The 19,735-nt window shown below is 40.5% G+C and overlaps 1 long non-coding RNA gene across 1 annotated transcript in view; it reads left to right on the top strand.

Moving 5' to 3' along the window:
- LOC147601477 (uncharacterized) overlaps nucleotides 1-19,735 on the top strand; it is a 374,683-nt gene that overhangs the window by 220,752 nt on the left and 134,196 nt on the right. The window contains exon 3 of the long non-coding RNA XR_015258237.1: nucleotides 17,498-17,627. This is a non-coding gene — a long non-coding RNA (uncharacterized LOC147601477). The remainder of the gene's footprint in view (nucleotides 1-17,497; nucleotides 17,628-19,735) is intronic.

Below are 19,735 nucleotides of genomic sequence, written 5' to 3'. Positions count from 1 at the left end.
TGCCACACGCTACAGTGTGTGTTCTGGTGGAGTGCTTGTAAGGGCTTGTACTTCTAATTTTTGGACTTGTTAATGCAGGACCATGACTTGAAGGGTTTATCAAAGTGTCTCTTCTGAGTTTTGAGCAATGTTGAAGCAGTTTGTTAGTAATGGCTTTTTTGATTTCTTACTATAGTGCACAGGAATATAATAGCCTCTGCACATGTGTGCATATGCACGCACGCAGTATGAAATAGTGGAGTATAAACATTTTTTACTTTAAAGTGTCCTTTTTTTGGAGGTGGAAGGAAGATATATTTAAAGGTCAAAGGGAAATATTAATAGTGTTAGATAAATTTTACCCTATTGAAAATCAAACCCAGTAAAAACTTTATACAATCTTTTGGACAAAGGCTGCAATGTTCTAATCTCTGCAAATCCACTCTGTACTGTTCAATACACTTCTTATTAATCAGTTCTACAGAGTTGTACTCTTCTCAATACTGTTACACACACTGCATTTTTATTTTTCAGCTTCAGCTTGGCCTTTTCTATATTTTTGCTTCATCTTACATTCAATTACCCATAGCCTAGTTTTCAGAACCAGGGTACTATTGGTGGCTGCATTTAAGCCACAGCCCATTATGTCATCTTGCTTCGTGTATTTTACTCTGATCTTTTTTAGGATGAAGCTCATTTGAGAAATCTTTCTTCTGCCTTTGGGGAGAAATTATGTGCTGCCTTCCGCAGGGTCTGAAATTTGCCTTCTCAATGCTTGTGTTATTAAAAGAAAAAGCAAACACCCAACCTATTTACATCTTGGATCTTTTACTTTGCTAAACTGCAAACGTGTTATTCTGGTTTCAGGAATACCAAGGTATTCTAATTTTTTGTTGCTGTATTTGTTGCTTTCATAATACTATTTAGTGTTCCAAATTCAATGTCTACTTTCTTCAGAAGGTTTTTGTATTCTTTGTAGTATATGCTCTCGTATTTGAGAAGTCCATCTCCCTTCCATACATGTGAGCTCATGACAGGCATTCCTGAAACTGGAAGCAGTTTGCCCAGTGAGAGTTCTCTTTGAAAAAAAAAAACCCACAGCACATAGCTTATGACATTTGATGAAAGTCTTGGTCACTCTGTAGGGATGGTGCCTGGGACTGAATTTGAGACTTATGTCATTTTAACAATTTCATTTGAATTATTTTTTCTGGCCAAGACACTTCTTAATTTTTTTTTAACATGAGACTTTATAAGCAAAGGTATGTTGTTAAAACCAGAGTATATTTATAGTCTTTTGTATATATTCATAAATATGTATACTAAAAATGCAGATATAGGTATGCTCGCTAATTAATTATATTTATCTGTCTTCTACATAATTTTTGCATTGATAAGAGTTGTTGTTCACCAACCAAATTTTTCCCCAGGTCTTTTTGTCCAGAAGTTCCATCTATGGCAAAATTCTTTTGGAAAATTGATGGCACTGTTTCCTTTTTAGTATCAAATTAGATTTCTCCCTACTGTCCCCTGATCACAAATTTTTTTTTGAGCTGTCTGCTGTGATTTTTCTCCCGCACCTCTTGCTTCATCTTCTGCCTGGAGAACTGGAAGTACATGCCATGTTTTGATTTGGTGAGGGAGGCATAAGTTGTTGTTGGTCATTTAATATAACTGCCATGTACAAATATTTAATGCCCAGGATTCCAGTTAGAGAAACTGAAAGCAGCATAATCCATGCAATTGCCCAGCTTTTGTATTTGGGGTGAGGTTGTAATGCTTACATAGTCTTCAGTGTGGTTTCTGTCATGTATGTATACTGAACTATATGCAGACATACAGATTTTAGAATTAAGAACTGCATTAGGTACCAAAAAAGAAAGCAAAAACCACAGCCACAATACTTCCAAGTCCTTGTGCTGGAAATATAGAAGAGTTTTGCAGATATGATAGCCAAACAAATCCTTAGCATTTGGTAGTAGAAAACATAGTAAAAGCTGAAAGTTCCTGCCAGTCCTTCAAAATAATTGTCTTTAATTAATATTATTATTGATCATGTAGTAGGAGACACAGCCTGAGTGATACAAGGATTTCAAGGGAATGCTTTACAGCTTAATTATGTTTCCCTGGGAGATTTAACATAATTCAATTTATTTTCCCTCATGTTTCATTAATGATTATATGAATATAAAGGATATATGAGCTTTATTTCTAAGAGAATTCCTGTAGATTCAAGAACTTTTGACAATATACAGGTTAGAGAGAGGAATGGAGCACACCTTCTGTGGAGGAATGAACCTGCAAAGCCTCTAAGATGATGGTAACAGTGTTCTCTGTTGTCAGTAAATTTTCTGAGGACAAACTGTTGAGGCATATGGCCCCTGCAAACCCAGTTCTGCTACAAGAAACACACAGAAACCGGGCCAATTAATTCTTTTTAGCCAGCTATTTCTGAAAATATTTTATTGTGCATGGAAGATGTGCATGCATGTTCTTTTTGTCTTGCAAAAAGTATTGATGAATTTATCTCGTTTTCTGTACAATAGCCTATTACTGCCATAATCCACGTAACAGAGTAAGTTATAGGTGATGTTGAATCTTGCTGTTGCTTGGTACCCAGCAGGCTTTTCATCTCCATTTTGGAAACTGCCAAGTTATTCGGGATATTCATTACCTTTTATGGCAGGCTTCCAAAGCACCCATTGAAATGAAATAGAGATTATTTTTAGGGCAAAATGATCATCACTTGAGATTTTATTTATATGGAGTGTACTGATAGTCATAGACATGTTTTATGCAAGGAAAGTTCTGTGTTAAGAAAGTACATGTACTTTGATAATACTGTTTTGGTACAAATCATTGCAATTGGTTCTCTCTTACCTAGCTTGGTGCACTCTTAGGGGCTGGCAAGCGTTCTGCGCGCGTGGGGGCTGCGGGCAGGCTGGAGGGGTGGAAGCTGTGCCGAACCCAGCCAAGGGTGCGCGGGGCCGCGTGACCGCGGTGCTGTCGCAGGGCAGTGCAGAAGTCTCATTTATCTCCTCCGTGCACCTACTGTGCAGCCTGCTTAGCGATGGCAGGAGGAATTGGAGATCGTCTATTGCTAGGGGGTTAGATGAAGGAGCTTTTTAAAAAATATCAAATAAGTCCAGATCTGAGTCAGTGACTTTTTAAATGAAAGGTCTGCTCTGTTACCGTTAATGGGCAGGCTTTCATAATTCTTTGCTATTAGAGTACTAACTCCCTCTTTTCAAAGCCTTCCTGAACCTCTCATTGTCCAGCATTTGTATCCCTCACTTTAATGAGTGCTAAATAAGAATTATATAAGTATTTCAATAATTCTCACTGGACAGTTAATTAAGCAGCACTGACTCTAAGGAGCAGTCAGCTATTACCTCCTTTTACAGACAAGTGCTTCCACAGACACAAAGGGAAGAGGTCAATTTAAAAAAAAAATGATGTGTGGATTAGTAATCTTTCTCCGTAATAAATGACCTAGCTAACAAGCTGAAACAGTGAAATAAAAACTCAACTTTTTTTTTTTTTGTCCCCTCGTTTTTCTGATCCAATCTCTTGTGTACCTTCAACCTTCTTTTATACAGGAAGTGAATTTCCTTTAACTTTTTGGGGCCTGAATGTGTTGAACTAAAGCTCTCCAAATTTGCTTTCCTCAGAAAATCGCGTGGGGCACGGCCCTGCCCAGTTCTTCATTACACATTCTTTTTTAACAGCTTCTGGTTTTTTTTTCTCCTATTTGATAGATCCTACCACAAACTTCAACCAGAGTGAGTGCAGAGGACCATAATACCAGTCTTACACACAGGGTATTTTATTAAGTCCAGCAGTTAAAAATGTACAAAGTTCCTTGTAATAATCCATTCATTCTGTTCTCGCCTGATTCTTGGAGTAAGCCTGCACAATTATTCAAATCCCAGCTTTTAGCTACAGCATACACCTCGCCATGGGGCTGTGCCTCTGTAATCTTGCTTTGGTCTTGCATGTCAAATGGAATTAACTCCCATAAGAAATGTATGCGAAGACAACCCAAAGTGTCTAATCCTACTGCTGTCTTAAATTTCTGAAACTCAGACCTGTCATCTTTTTCTATAGCTTTGTTGAAGTTCTCACTTATGCTTCAGTCCATCCAAAGATGAAGTTTAGGGAAATTTGCATTTTTATGTATTTTTCAGTTGTGCACTCCTGTGGCCTTTTCACGGGTTCCCTTTGTAGAAGTATTTTTATTTTTGAACTCAAGTCCTATTTTATCCTCAGTGGAATGCCTGATGGAGGTAGATTCAGTTGCTTTTAGCTGGCAGTATACAAGTTTAAACACACAGAGAGCATTACGCTGCTTGACGATGCTCATGCCGCATGGGTGTGTGGAAATAATGATATCATTATGACTCTACCTTAACAGCTCAGCCTAGCTAATCACAAAACCTAATTCTGACTCGATTAAATCTCAAATCGCATTGCTGCCTTCATGAATAAAGTGCTTGCTGAAATTAGCTTTGCTTAGTGTAACTACGCTGTTTGCGTGTTGTACTAGGAGGAGATGGGCTTTCAAAGCAGCCTTTCCGATGTGCCTGTCTTCTGCTGGTCTCTAGGGGGCACGCTTTCAAATTTCAACCAAAAAATGCCTACATTATAAATAATGAAACGGAGGAAAAAGCAAAGCTTTATCAGACAGAAACTTAATTTTCCACTTATTCAATCAAATATCAACTAGATCTGATTAGGGGTGGCCAATTTTAGATGAACCAGGCAAAATACGTTTACATAGGGGGTTCAGTTTCAACGTAATTTCAGTAAAAAGCAATTACAAAATTATAGTCAGATGGAAAGCTGGTTCTTCTAGGTGTCTTGGCTAAGTGAGGTTGGAAGGGTAAAACTGTAACTTATTGTAGTGGATATTTAATAAGTGGTAAGCCACAGCACTCTCCACTTGAAAGTTAATTAAGGCCGTAGAGTGACCATACTTGTACAGCAAATATGTTAATGGGTTAGCCATGGTAACTGTCACAACAAAGCCCAGCAAAAAATAATGGCTTTATGCATCATATTTGCTGATCGTTACATCTTTTTAAAAATGGTTTATTTTGGTTTGCTCTGGTTTGTTTTCACAATTTTGGGAAATAGTGTAGTAGTGTTTAATTTAGAAACATTATTAGAAACTGAGACCCAGAAAAAGGTTTCAATATTTGTTTACGTGCTGGCACTATATAAACGTCATTAAATAGTGCACGTCAGCGAGACATTAGTATTTTTAGGCAGGCTATGTGACTTCTGGAGAGTACGATTCAGCTCAAAAAGCTTGAGCTAATCCTTTACATATAGTATTTCATTTACGGATGTAATTCCTGCATTATTTTTGTTGCTGTTGAATAAGTGAGCTTGGTGGCAAACAGCCTATCAGTTGACTGTTCTACTTTAAGTGGATTAGATCTTAAATTTTCTTTCAAGAATCCTCCCTATTCAGAGTATGGTCAATTCTGGCCTTCAGGGTTGATTCTGCATGCTCGCTTTCCATGAATTTTCAACTTCCTTAGCAGTCCATGTGAGGATGGGGCAGGGGAGCATTTTGGGTTTCGATTTTTTTTTTTTTTTTTTTTTTTTTTGCGTCCCTGGCTGTGTAGCCCTTATTTCAAGAGGCTTGAAAAGCTTCACCTTGAAAAATTACTAAAATATTTTCTGTGATGAGTTGACTAAAATACTTGGTACCTCTCTCTTTCTTGTCATTACAGTGATCAGGACAATCCTCAGAATTTGTAAATTATTACAGATCTACTGAAGTCAGATAGTGAGGGTTTTGCTTCCTTTTATCTACTAGTCTAAAAACTTAGAGTGAAATTAATATATGGACTACTGCTGTAGCAGCATCGTGTAGTCAGTAAAGGAAATTTTGAAAGGTATTTTTCAGTGTCTGTCTTGTTGTTCTTACTGAATATATTCCTTGATTACTTACACCATTACAGTGAGAAATCTGTTGAATTTTGCAGCACATTCTATTACTGGAAGGAATTTATACATATTTACCCATATAAATTAATTCTGTGCTGAAATTTAGCATACATTTCTCTTGATACTGCTTTCACTGTTAATCAGCTACTGCTTTGCTCATATTTCGAGGAAGAATAAACATCTTGCCTTTTCCTGACCTAGGAACTCCTTTTCCTCAGGAAATATTCCTGTAGTTGTCCCTGGCTTTAGTTAGGAAAAGAATGTGGAAATTTATCAGTGGAACTGGTTGAATGTTTTTATGATGAAGTGTTTTCCATCAGAAAATTTGATTTTGTTGAAATTGAACCTCTCCAGAGAAACAGGTTGGATTTTAACAATATTTTTCATAAAAGCCAGAAATAACAAAAATTAAAGAATTTTGAGAATCTCAATCTGTTAGTTTTCTCTACTTTTGGAGGGCCTGACTGCTTTTCCCAGCTTTAGATAGTCTTCCCTGCAGCCATCACAGGCCCAGCAAGGTTTGTCCCTAACTGTGTATCTCTGGCAAGGCTTGAGAAGAGTCTGTCAACTTCTGGTCTTCTGATTATCTCCTCACTGCTATGCTGGTGTCGGACACCTTGCCACAAAGTTAAAAGTAATGGGAGATGTCGTTTTAAAACTTTGCTGCCATGGACTCTGGTAAGGCACTGAGAACCTTTGCAGTCTGAGGACAGCCTGAGAAAAATGATACCTCATGACCAGTTAACAGAAAATGAAAACGGCAGTACACAGAGAATCGTGGTCAGGTTGGCAAACGATGGTACCTGTAAGTGGATGGCCCGTTAGGGGTAACTGAGAAACCTAGCTAATAGGAAAGGATCTTAAGGGAACATGTAATTATGAAGGATGGATTAAGCGGGAGAAGAATAAAAGTGTATTTGGAGAGTAAAAATGACAGCAAGGCAGAAGGGGAATAAGAAGTGCATGTTTCAAGCAGCTGAAGAAAAAAAAACAGAAAAAGAATGGTAGGGAGAGGTGGGAATATTTCCAGGTCGTCGTGTTGGTGCAAGTGAGTAAAATAAGGCCTGTTACATTCCAATAAATGAAGCTGGTGTCAGCTTTGCTCGGTGAAGGAGCAGTACTGCGTGAAATCAGAAGTTGGACTTGAAACAAACCTGCTTTTCTAGAAGCAGTTTTGAGTCGCAGCGTACCAACCACTGTGCAGCGTATGGGATGAATGGCAGTTATACACGATGAATTTGTGGCCAACAAAAAGCAGTATTAAAAATGTGGAAATCTTATTTGAAATGGAAGAATGATGCCTTTTTGCAAAAATTTTGGTGGTTTGGAGGTCCCCGTTTGACAAGTGGGAACTGTTGCAGTGTATGGTAGCCCTTGCTTTTTGTCCAGCCCCTAGCTGTCCACCCCCTTGGGTGGTCAGCTCAACTTTGTGGGTACCCCAAAACAGTGCTGCCTTCTCTTAATATACAGCAGTTCTACCCGTGAAACTCAGGTAGGTGAATCATCCCTGCAGCAAAGCTGAAAGGAGTGAGGCAGAGAGCTGGGTACAGGTTGTATCCCATTGTCCTGTAGTCTTGGGCGAATTTTCTCTTCTTTGAGCATTCCATGGTTGACACGACTTTTCCAAATAGCAAACAAATTGATCGAGACCCCATGTGATGCGGGCTGTGGGAGACAGGAGCCTTGTTAACCAAACCTAGGTGCCTGCATAACTGGCTTTGTTTCCCCTCAGAGATCACTCAACAGTGCTGCAAAAATTTCTCATTTTTTCCTTTCTTCTAAATCGCTCTTCTAATAGAGGCGGCCCAGGCCTGTTACTGATCTTTTTCAACAGTTAGCTGAAACCATGGGCAGAGACCACAAAATGTTATGGGCTGTAACTTCATTACTATGTCAATACTTATTTATCCCTTTGGATCACCTTCTTCTCTGATGATGTGTCTTGGTGAAGCCGAGGCATAAATGAAGAGCAGCTGGCTTGAGATTCATGTGGTCAAAGCAACTTTGGTGCAGGTTCATGGGCAGAAGTCTTTGATAAACTTGGAGGCACCATCTCAGCTGAAGACCTCTGTCCAGTGAACAGCGGGTTGCTGTGTTATTTTTTTGCAGCTAGAGTATCTGCTTCCCAGTTCAGTTTGCAAAAAAAAAAATTACTGTGTTCCCTATTTAAAAAAAAAAAAATCTCAAATATATGACTAAGCTAAGTGACTATGTTTGCAAAACTGGAGACAGAAGGCAGTCCTTTGCAGCCCTTAATTTGTGTCGGACATAAACATAGATGGGTGAATAAAATGAAAAATTGTTTCAGTTTTTTAAGTTCTTCCTTCATCACCCTTTGAAAGTTTGTGTAGCATGCTTTAGAAAGGCTCAGGGTTTGGACTAATTGCTCTCTCTGCACAGCATTGGCTACAGATACCATAAAATTCCTCCCACGTGTGTCTGTTTTCTAACTGAAAGCTCTTTGGGGAAGGTGGTGGCTCTTCGTACGTGCTCTGAGACCAGTGTCCTGCTTTTGCCTGAGACCTTGAGATGCCAGTGAAATACGAATAACAATTGCTGCTATGCACGAATGATTCAGTTCTGATTTTTTAAATAAGTGTTTTGTTTTACTATCTCAGTCAAGAGCAAGAAAGCGAAAATAGGGTATTTTAAGGAAACGATGCATAATCATGGACCTTAAACACCTTAGCACTGAGCCCGTCACTGCAGGAGGTTTGAATATGCTCAGTACTTTCTCCAGGGGCATCCAAGGGCCACTGCAGGGACAGGAGAGACTGCTGCCTTGATCAAAGTTGTGTTTTGATCTCAGATGACTTGGGGATTCTTCTGGAAGTTTAGTGTTGTAGGAATGTATAATGAACCTGTTTTGTTTAATCCAAATACTTCTGCATAGAACTATCAATTCAGTGATTCCACTTTATCTTAAGCTGGAAGATGTAAGGCCCGTGTGCCACACTGGAAAACCTTGAAGTATATCCAGTCTTCCTGAAGAATAATTTTAATATAATCCCTTGTCTTGTTTTCAAAGAAGTCACACTGCAGGACTCACTTCAAGTTGTTCTGAAGGACAGAATGCATCCTGAGTAACAGCTTGAGTGAGAACTACAAAACAATTTCCCTAGGGCTAATAATTTAGACAATTGAATTTTATTCTCCATAAATATGTCAGATGTCCTAGACAAGTGGCAATGCCTCTGTTGTCATCTTTTTGCTGACTACATTCTTCTTGGTCCTTACAGAAAAACCACTGAAGAATGTGGTTGAGGAACGGAAAGATGCAGGGAACTTGGACAATAATATTTTTGTAACGCTATCTACCAAAAGAGAAAAATGGTTGTCTTTGCAGTTATCATGCTTTCGTGCATTCTGTGCCTTTATCTCTGGCTGACAATTTTTTCAGATCAGTTTTTGTGTTGTTTTCCTATGTGTTGAAACTTTTTCAGCAGTGTTAAATCACCTTATTTTTCATACTTTTGCCACGACCTCCCCCCCGGCCCCCACCTTCCTGTGTCAGCTCTAAAGCTGCAGATTTATTCTGCCCATCGTCAGTTCCTGAGTCAGTTTGGGTGACCTTGATTCTGGGTGCAATTCTGTGACTTCTGTGTCACCATTTCACTTTTCTTTGTATTTCCCTTCTCACTCTTTCTATGCCTTGCCTGTTTAAGACTGTAAGTCTCTACCTTTCCATGGAATTTTTCCATACAGGATATAGCCTGGGGTATTATTGTTTAATATTCTAATAAATGTGTGCATCAGTGTGGAAGTGTATGTGTGCGTCTACAGTACCAGAAATATCCCGAACCCTTTCTAGGCAGGTGAGAAGTCAGTCCTTTGCTTGAAGCTGCTGACATTTAGAAAGTCTGCTCCTGCAATCCGGCACGTCGTGCCAAGTCCTGGTCTTGACTGGAGGACTCTAACCACACACACAGGTGTTTCTGTGCCACCCTTTTGCAAAGCAGTTGCTGCGTGTGCAGTAGTACAGAAAAACAATAAAAAGCAGCAAGTGTGTTGTTTCAATTTTGGGGAGAAAAATCCAAAACACAACCTTTGTCCATATACAGTTTTTATTCTTTCAGTGTTGCCTACTTGTTCTCTTTTTATTGAGGTTGTTTGTTTAAAAACACCCTCAGAAACTTTTGCTTTGGTTCCAAGTGGTCTCATTTAGCGTGATTCTCTAAAGCGTGCCTTTTATCGTGTATTGCCTGCTTGATTGTTTAAACTCTCGCTGCTCCTGTATCCACATGTATGAGCATGGACTTAAGATGATGGTCTCACTTTCAAATGGAAGTATCAAAAACACTTAGCAATGTGCTTGCAAGGCTGCTAAGTGATTTTAAATCCTCTGATAGAAGCTATCTATTATAATCGCGCCAAGTACTGTTATTAACGTCTTCAGCCTCTCCGTTCTGGTTTTGCTCAAACCATGCCCAAGAACAATTAGCTGTTTGTTTGACCCACATTATAAATCAGCTCTCCATTATGATAACAGTGGACTAAGAACAACACATAATCTTCAGATTTAATGGGGCAGAAGACTGCAAAGGGCCAAACCCATCTTGATCAAATGCCCTGAAGTCAGCAACTTGATGCAGAGGAGACTCTGGCACGATGTAATTTCTATAGCTGTGTCTGACTGTTACATGAAAAAATAGGACTAATATTAGTGACATTGCGGCAGATTAGTCATAAACAACTGCTGAAGATAGCAAATGCTGTGGGGGAACTCAGCATCGCAATCTCTGTTGTCTTTAGGGAAGCCAAAATTATTTTATCCGGTCTCTTAGTATGTGTGCAAATGAGAAGTGAAGAATTTGAGGAGGAGGGAACATACATGTGCGTACTTGTAACCCGCTATGCTGTTCATCAATAAAATTATGTATGCAGGGGCTGTTGCTTTATAAGGTCATTGGTAGCTGACCAGTACAGTTGCACATCAGCAGATGGACACAGTACCGAGGACATCATAGTGCCTGATACGCAGTAATTTTCTGAGTAGAATGACATACTGTAAGTGGAATTGCCTTTTCTCTTAGAGAAACTGTGTTTGTAGAATATAACCTGCAAATACATTGCATTCTCAGATCCCATGGCTTAAATTGTGTATATTGGTCCGATAAATGGCATCACATTATCCATTTTATGCTTCTGCTGAATGCAGAACACGTGCTGCTAAGAAACAAAAAGGACGTGCATTTATTTTCAGGCATAGGACTTTGCAACCACTTGGGAAGAATATTCTTGATTGAGAACCAAAACAGTCCATGATGCTTAACAAACCTGCAAATTGAAAAATCAACATCTGCCCTGTGTAGCAACAGAGCAGGAGAAAGACCTATAGCCTGAAAAAGTCAAAATATTCCTTAAATAGTATTTCTATGCATTTTTCAGAATTACTACTCTCTGAATCAGAAGTCTCAAGCTGTTTTTATCTGAGAGCATATGTTGTGTGGATAGACAATATCTCAGCCTGTAGTTGTACATGAAAAGCCCTGCTGCATAACACAATGAACAGTCCTTTGAACACGAAGCTGCATCTCGGTGAATGCTCCTGTAACAATATTTTAAAATAAATGATATGCATCATTAAATCACTGAGGACGACTAACTCAGTTGCAGAAAACCTGCAACTCCTGCAATCAGTTATAGTCCTTATTTGAATATTTTAGTTTTCACCTGAGCAGCCAATGGAAGGAAGCGAGCGAGGCGCAGTCCGCCTTCAAACAGACGAAGGCACTACTCTAAAAGAAACGGAGAGAAACCCGTGATTATGTCGTTACCGTAATGCTGGCTGCTTGCTTAATGTCTGCGTGGGATTTTTTTTTTGCCATTTCCCTTATTTACATATCACAGATGTGTCTTTATAAAGTTATTTTAAATAATTTATTAGATTGATCTTTTCAAAATTCTCCTCTGGCGAGGTGTTATTAGGAAAAGTTATTTAAACTTATTTAAAGGTTTGTGCCTGAGTAGGGCATTTACCTGCCTCACTGCTGATATTCTAAAAATACCTCCATGTCCATACTATTATCCATTCTTCACGTCCAATTGCTCTGTTATGGTAATAGTCAGAAGCACACCATGTAGTAATTACTTACAGCTGACTTAAGAAAAGAATATTCAACTCCCCCACTGTTCCACTAGAAGGTCTTTATGCACTATTAACTCATTCCTGTTTATTAATACTCTACTGGTAATTCTGGCTGCTGCTTTTTAGGTTTGTAATAGGAGGACTATTAAACAGCAATTATTGACCATATGGGTTAGTGAATATTTGTGGTGGTTGTTTTGTTGGGTTTTTTTTTATCCTTTTAAGTTGTTTTTAAGGCGCCACATCACAATATAGCAGTGCAACTTTATATCAGCCTGGGATTAACAGCTTTGGCAGCGTTCCCCACGTAGAAAATGCAATTTCCATATTTCAGAAATATCAGCTGAAGCTGTGAAAATACAGAACAACTTAAAAAACATTAAAACACTGTGCCAGACAAAGTGAAAAATCTTTGTAATCTTTTTTTTCTTTTTCTGAGCACTATCTTCTTTCTTGTCTGTCCATCTTTCTGTTTCTCATTCTTTGACTTTTTTTCAAGTTTTTAGATCTTGTCCTAGAATTTAGAAATGATCAAGTGTAAATTTCAAACTAATAAAACTTATTCTAGAAAGCGTGAATTGTTGCACTTTTAAGGACGAGAATCTGCCTTCCTCAGTAAGCTTGCCTGGTGAGAAGATTCAGAAGAGACAAAATTACAGCAATTATCTCTCAAATGGCTGGGCTGAAAAAAAAAGCTGTGTCTTCCCTCCTTTCCTCTCCTGCTTTTTTTTTTTTTTTCCCCTCTTTTTAAAAATCATCTCAAAATCTAACTGCAGTTCCTGCCTTTGCCTGCAGCAGTAGCTGTCACGCGTGCACGTTTGTACTGATGACTCCTTTTCCCACTGTTCTGCACTGGGAAGGCCAAACCAGCTTGCAGTTTTGGCCCTCGCTTGTTATGGTGAGAAAATAAAGCAACTGAAAGATGGGAGGGGGAAAAGGTTTGCTATAAACAGAGCGAGGTGGAAGGAGGATGCAAGACTTCAGTAGGGAAAGAAGATGGAGCAGCAATAAGAAAGTGTAAACAGAGGTGTGGGATGTGGTGTAGGAGAAAAAGTGTGAATTCTAGAAAAAAGCCAGAGTGTCCTGGCTGCAGAAGGCAGAACGTGAGGCTGCTGTTCCTGGCCCTGCTGTTTCTTATTCAAAACCAATTATTTGGATTTGCCACTGATTCCTCTTCCCCCCCCCCCCCCCCGCTCCCCCCCGAACTTTCTTAATCCTTTGATACTATTCTTACACTTTCTTAATTCTCCTACCTGTGTGTGTGTTTGACTTGGATTGAGTCTTGGCAGTGTCTGTGTGGTCTTCTGAGCTGATGACCAGCAACAACTCCGTTTAGACATAGTTGTGAGTACGGTTGTTTCTGATGATCATTGCATCATTCAGAAATCTTTGCAATGCTAAAATAACTAATATCAAAAAGAATTAATTTGGAATTTAAAATCTACTGCTTTATTGCTAACAAAATCCACTCTGTTTCTTTCAGTTTTTCTTTTTTTTTTTTTCCTTCTTTCCTTTATCTGTGTGTGGTTGGTTTTTTTTTTTTTTAGGTTTGTTCTGGTTTTGTTAGTGAGGGGGGGCCTAAGGTGGCAGCTTCTGTAGGAAACTGCTAGAAGTCGCTCCCCTTTGTTCAGTGGACTCGGCCGGGCCTAGGGCGGACCCGCTGCTGGCCAAGGCCGAGCCAATTGGTAGCAGAATGTCCCGTGATAACGCCTCTGCGATAACGTATTTAAGTAGGGGAAAACAGGAAAAAGAGGGAAGAGAAGATGTGAAGCAGCTGAGCGGGGGGCAGAGAGGGGGAGGCGCGAGCCTCATGGGCCTTGCAGGCCTCACCCTCTGGCCTCTCGCCAGGCAGCCGACTGGGCCCAACTCGGCCCGGCCTGGCTGCAAGAAGTGGAGAGGAGATGAGAAGTGAATGAGATGTAAAAAGGATCCTGAGAGACATCTGCCAGCCTGTTGTGAGGAACGGCTGCAGATGCCAAGGTCAGTTCAGAAGGAGGGGGAGGAGTAATGCGGCTCCTGGCCAAGATTCCCCTGCAGCCTGTGGTGAAGACCATGGTGGAGCGGGTTGTCCCCCTGCAGCCCATGGAGGTCCACGGAGGGGCAGAGATCCACCTGCAGCCTGTGGAGGACCCCACGCCGGAGCAGGTGGAGGCCTGAAGGAGGCTGTGGCCCATGGAGGGCCCGCTGGGACAGCTGTTCTAGAGGGACTGCACCCTGTGGAAGAGTTGACCCACGCCGGAGCAGTTTCACGAAGGACTGTGGCCCGTGGGAGGGACCCCACGCTGGAGCAGAGGAGGAATGCGAGGAGTTCTTCCCCTGACGATGATACAGCGGCGTAAAACAACGCGTGATGAACTGACCGTGACCCCCATTCCCTTTTCCCCCCCGTGCTGCTCCGGAGGGGAAGGTAGTAGGGATAATGTTAAGCCCGGGAAGAGGGAGGGGTGGGGGGAGGTTATCTTGTTCCCTGTCTCATTCTCCTGCTAGTTTTAGAAATAAATGAATAGTTTTCCCCAAGTCGAGTCTGTTTTGCCCGTGACGATAACTTTAAGGATTTCTCCCTGTCCTTATCTCAAACCTCGAGCCGTTTTTCTTATATCATCTCCCCCTATTCTCTCGGAGGGTGGGGGGAGCGAGAGAGAGACTGCGTAGTCTGGTCCCGATCGGGGCTGAACTACGACAAGGTTGAAATTATTTCTTGAACTAAGAAAACAAATTAGAAAAGATGGTTAGGTATGATGTCGTTGTGGAAGTAGTTTCTAACTTAGTTCAAATATTAACAAGTTACATTCTCATCATTTACTGCTTGACCTGTCAAGATACAGGAGTCTTTAGTGCAGTCACATATATACCAGCTGATGCAGGCACGAAAGTGTGCTAACACCATACTAGAAATAATTACGTAACAACAGCAACAACAACGAAAATCTGTCCAGCTTCTGGGCTGTTAAAAGCGAAATAGAGGTTCTATTCTGTTTACACCTATCACGCCAGAATGCCAAACTGTCATTCATTCTAAAAATAAACATCCTGTCATGCGGTCTTTTGTTCTAGACTGCTGCCTGAGTTTTCATTATAAAAATCACGTGTGGTATATTACACCAAAAGCATTTCCTCCTTCAACAATTGTTGCTTGGAAGGTGTCTGTTTTTCATAAAAGTTGGTGCACTTCGGTGTGACGGTCTTTAGGTCCTGAATGTCACAGAGACCTTTTCTCCCCAGATGGAAAAACGAAGAGAGGAAGGACTGAAGGGACATGCCCTTGGTAGAGAAGCATGGGACTGGTGTAACGTGGAAGGTCCTTACTCGTGGACTTTACCCCTATCTTGCCTGAAATAGCTGCACAACACCGGTGGGCATCTGTTGAGTGACGTTAAACCAAGGGGCAGAATGTATTGAAAGGCAACATAGATTTTATCGCTTAGAAATATGGGCTAGTTACTTTTCTTTATGTGCCTGGCATCTTTGCCATGCTGCTGGATTTTTTTTTTTCTTGTATAGATTGTTACTTGACATCAGTGTTCAGGTGGGTAGGTGTCACTTCAAGTTTGAAATAAATTAATAACTGGGAATCCTGTGTGAGATGGCCCTTGATGTGCTGCGGGGCTGCAATGGGCCTCTGAATATGGGCCACGTGCAAAATTTACATTAGGTTGATGTCGGAGCCATCCGGAGGCTGCTGCAGCTGCTGGGCTTGACAGCTTAGCACTGAGCATCAGAGATTTGTGAGGAAGGGCCTTACCCCTGAACCCCAAAAAGAGAGCTGGGTTTGCATCAGTTAAATGCTTCGATTCTCTCCTCCCCAATTTAAACCTATAATAGTCAATTGTATTCCAGTAAGAGAGTGTTCAGAAATTATCTTTCTACAGGATAAAATTGCAGGTTCAAACTGACTATGCTGCTGGTATGTAGCTTAGTCAATCTGGTAAATTAGTAGAGCATGATATTCTTGGAGAAAGTGGAGTGTGGGAGCAATCCCTGAACACGCTAAAGAAGAATGTTGTGCGAGTGATTCAGCTCTTCTTGCTGTTGCGGGGAAGAGATTAGAGGTGCACCACTTTGTCAGTTCATCTCCTTAACTCATAATATATTATTTATTACAAGGATTTGGTTTCTTAAGCCTGTCTTCTTTTTTTCTTTTAAGATATCACTGACTATTTGATCTTGAGGGCTTATTTTTTATTATGGTTATTATTATGTACAGGTACGTGGGGAGGGAAGGATTTTGGGCTACAGAAAACCCCAAGCTTTTTAACATATGGAGTGTCAGTGTTTTCATCTTGTTTTGGTGCTTTTTACACCTCATGCTGATGGTGTGATTGTGGTTGGTTCAAGTACATCTGGAGTCCCCCATAGCCTTGCTTTTCAGGGGCTTTCTGACTCTGTTATAATTTGTTTCTTCCTTTTCTGGTATAACCAAGCATGAACTCTCAGTGTGAGATGTTAAATGGTTGCGTCTCACCTTAGAATCTCAGTGTTAACCAGGCTTGTTGCACTGCACATCCCTCCTCCTGTGGCCCCCACGATGCCCCATCTTCCTCACATACATGTGTATGCACACACACGTGTGTGATGCACAATGATTTTTCATGCTGTAGCGTACTTATAGGAATGAGGAGAATATCAGACTTGTTGGATAAAACGAGAATTTTATTTTCTTTGGCTAAAGCTGTTGGGAAAAGAAGAGGCCTGTTAAGATGCTGATTTTCCCATCCACATCTAATATCCAAGTAACATTTTACAGGAAAACGGTAACTCCTAGGAACATCTGGCAGGGAGGATAGCCACTTCTGAATCTGTTGGTCTTCTCTTGCTTTTTTTTTTTTCTTATGGGGGCAGCACTGCTTTGCTCTCTTTACTGACATTGTGCTTGCTCTTGTACCAGTGGTCAGTGGGGTTGAGACCGAGTGCATGGGGTCTGCTGATGGAAAAGCAGAAGAGACGGTCACTTCAAACTGTGGGACATATGGTGGTTCTACTGTGACACTTTTGGAGCCTGTTAGCTCAACTTCTTTAGACACCTTGAATTCATTTGACAGGATTTGAGTGCTAACACATGTTTTGTTAAAAGAAAAAAAAAACTTATCATGAATCAGCCCCTTTTTTATTAAAAAAAAAGTAAAATTTGTAAAAAAAAAAAACAAAAAACAAAAAAAACCAAAAAAAACAAACAAAAAAAAAAAACAAAAAACCCAACCACAAAACTCAATAACCAGTAAACTAATGAAAATATTAACACTTAACCTTATTCAGCTTAGCCCTATCTTAACAGAGGGCAGGTGTATTTTTGATATAGCTTGTGTTAGAGGGAAGATTCTTCCGTTTGTCAAATGTTTAGGTAATATGAGTACGTTTGACTAAAAGAATTGGACTGTCTCATCACCTGCGCTAGACCTAAGAAGTTCTAAAGAACATTAAGTGAAGATGTAGCAATATGACATATCCCCGTTTTGTTTGCCCCTCTCTCACTAGGCTGTTGATGAGAACAGAAGAAGGAACAGCTGGTGGCACCATACTGTCTCGGCACCAAATACTGCCCTGGACTTGTACATGGCATGAAAAGCATCCCTGTGTGGAGAAGAAGATAGCACTTCTGCAAAGCGTAAGTGTCTGCTCTGTTACAATTCTTTACAACGAAACCACATAACAGCAGCAACTAAACTCCCTATGTCTTTCTGAACTGGAATTTTCAGGAAATTCCTTCCTAAATGTTGTTTTGAGATCAGAGAGAAATACCTGCTTTATAACTTGCTCTGGTCATTCAAGAGCTACGCTTCCTTCCCTGTCTGCAATTCCACCTTTTTGTCCTTCCTTGCACTGACTTGAAGCATTTTGGGTTCTTTTTATATAAGTTTAGATAAATCTTTCATAATAGATTTTGGAGTTTGCAGCTTAATGATATTGAATTCTTCCTAAGATTTACTGTCAGTTTCACTTGACCCGAGGGTCAGAACTTAAAACGTTTGATGGTATTTGTTGCAGAATCAGGGAATGTTGTGAAAGTTGCTATTTTTAGCTTCTGTTTTGCTGTACCTAGAAACTATAGATTTTTAAAAAATGAAATGATAAATAATATTTTCTTGGGTGTTCAAAACACGATGAGTGTGTATGTTTCATGAACGTTGGTTTCTGGACAGCCTGATTTGTACTATTTCTGATGAAAAGATGCAAAGACATCCAAGGTTCTTGACTTTTAGAATTCCTTAAAAAAAACCCAGCCACCTCCCAGTGAAGGTGTAGATTGCCACAGTGGGAATTTAAGCCTCCTGGTAATCAGTTTGGTTTTAATAGTTACCTTTCACAGATCCCGTTGAAGGGTTCACAGACCCTTCCAGCCTTTCTGAAAACACTGCTCTCTGCAACCACAAGTGGTTGCAAAGAGGGCAGTCGCTGTTTTGGGACTGATTTGGACCAAACCTTTGTAGGAAGTAGGACTAGTGTTGGCCCAGGTCCTTTTTGTAAAATACAGCCTGGGTTGTTGGCTTCCTTCTGCAAGTTCATGTTGCACACAGCAAAGTGCTTCGGCTTTCCTACCACTCCAGCTAACTGGAAGAGGCAGCCCCATGGCAGTGAGTGGAAGAGGTGCAGTCTAGCAAATGGTATTTTATCCAAATGAGGCCAAAAAGAAATTAAGTTTAGCAAAGAAAAAAAATTTCATCAGTTAAGGCAATAAACCACAGTCCTGGAGCAAGTCAATAAAGCTCAATTGACAGCCAGTCAATATTTGTAGTGGATCAACTTTTCAAGGAATGTGGAGATTTCGGGGGGTGGGGGGGGGAGGTTTATGTAAACACTGTAAATAGGTTGGGACACTAAAGTACGTTTACAAATACCGCATGTCAGATTAGATTAGAATCACTTCCAGGCAGCAGGATTTTTCCTGCCATGAAGGAGATGTTTACATCTTGTGAAATGAACACAGATATAAATTTTTTGTTTGTCAAATATATTCAAAAATGTAGCTGGGCAGATCTCATGGCAGTGCTGCACAGAACGCTTCAAAGGACAACTTCTGTCTGAGGCCAGAGTCACTCATCTCTCTGTATGCGCCCTCCCGAGCTCTGCCAGGTAGAGCTGTAGTTCCGATGGCATCGTGGCTGCCACTTGATTAACGTGAACGCTGTACAAATGGATTTAAATTTTCAGGTTAATGTAACAGGAAAAGCTATTAAGAAATATGGTTGGTGTTTCTGGTACTTGCTTCTTGCTGAAGGCTCAGGCAATATGCATAGAGAAGACTGAAATGAGGCCAAGATGTGCTGGTTTCTCACATCTGTAGCACTGTAACGCGAGGCTCTGACCGTTTGTTTACAAGTCTTGTGGCTTTTCAGTGGCATGCCTAGCACCCCATTCTAACCAATAAGAAATTGATATACTCTTTCCAAAACTGGAATCAGAGTGGACAAACGTTTCAAGAAGAAAGTACAGTTACTTACAGTGGCTTCTTTTTTTTTTTTTTTTTTAAGACATTGTCCTGAGTTTTCATTACTTGCTCCCTCATTATAAGGAATCATTCCAAGATTTCTAGAAGTAACAGAGAGTGGTTTGGCCCGTCCTGCCTGTCCCCTGGCCTGGAAATGAGGGCAGACAGGAACTGGGACTGCCCAGATCAGCAAAACAGCCCAAGCAAATCTGGTTCCATGTATGTGAAACACAGGCATAGCACTAGTGAAATCCACACAGGTAACACATCACTAAGAACCCCTGTTG

Source organism: Chlamydotis macqueenii, chromosome 3, assembly GCF_036417535.1.
Source record: "Chlamydotis macqueenii isolate bChlMac1 chromosome 3, bChlMac1.mat, whole genome shotgun sequence".
Lineage (NCBI taxonomy): Eukaryota > Metazoa > Chordata > Aves > Otidiformes > Otididae > Chlamydotis > Chlamydotis macqueenii.
Note: the sequence above shows the minus strand (reverse complement) of the source record. Positions and strands in the feature narration are given on the sequence as shown.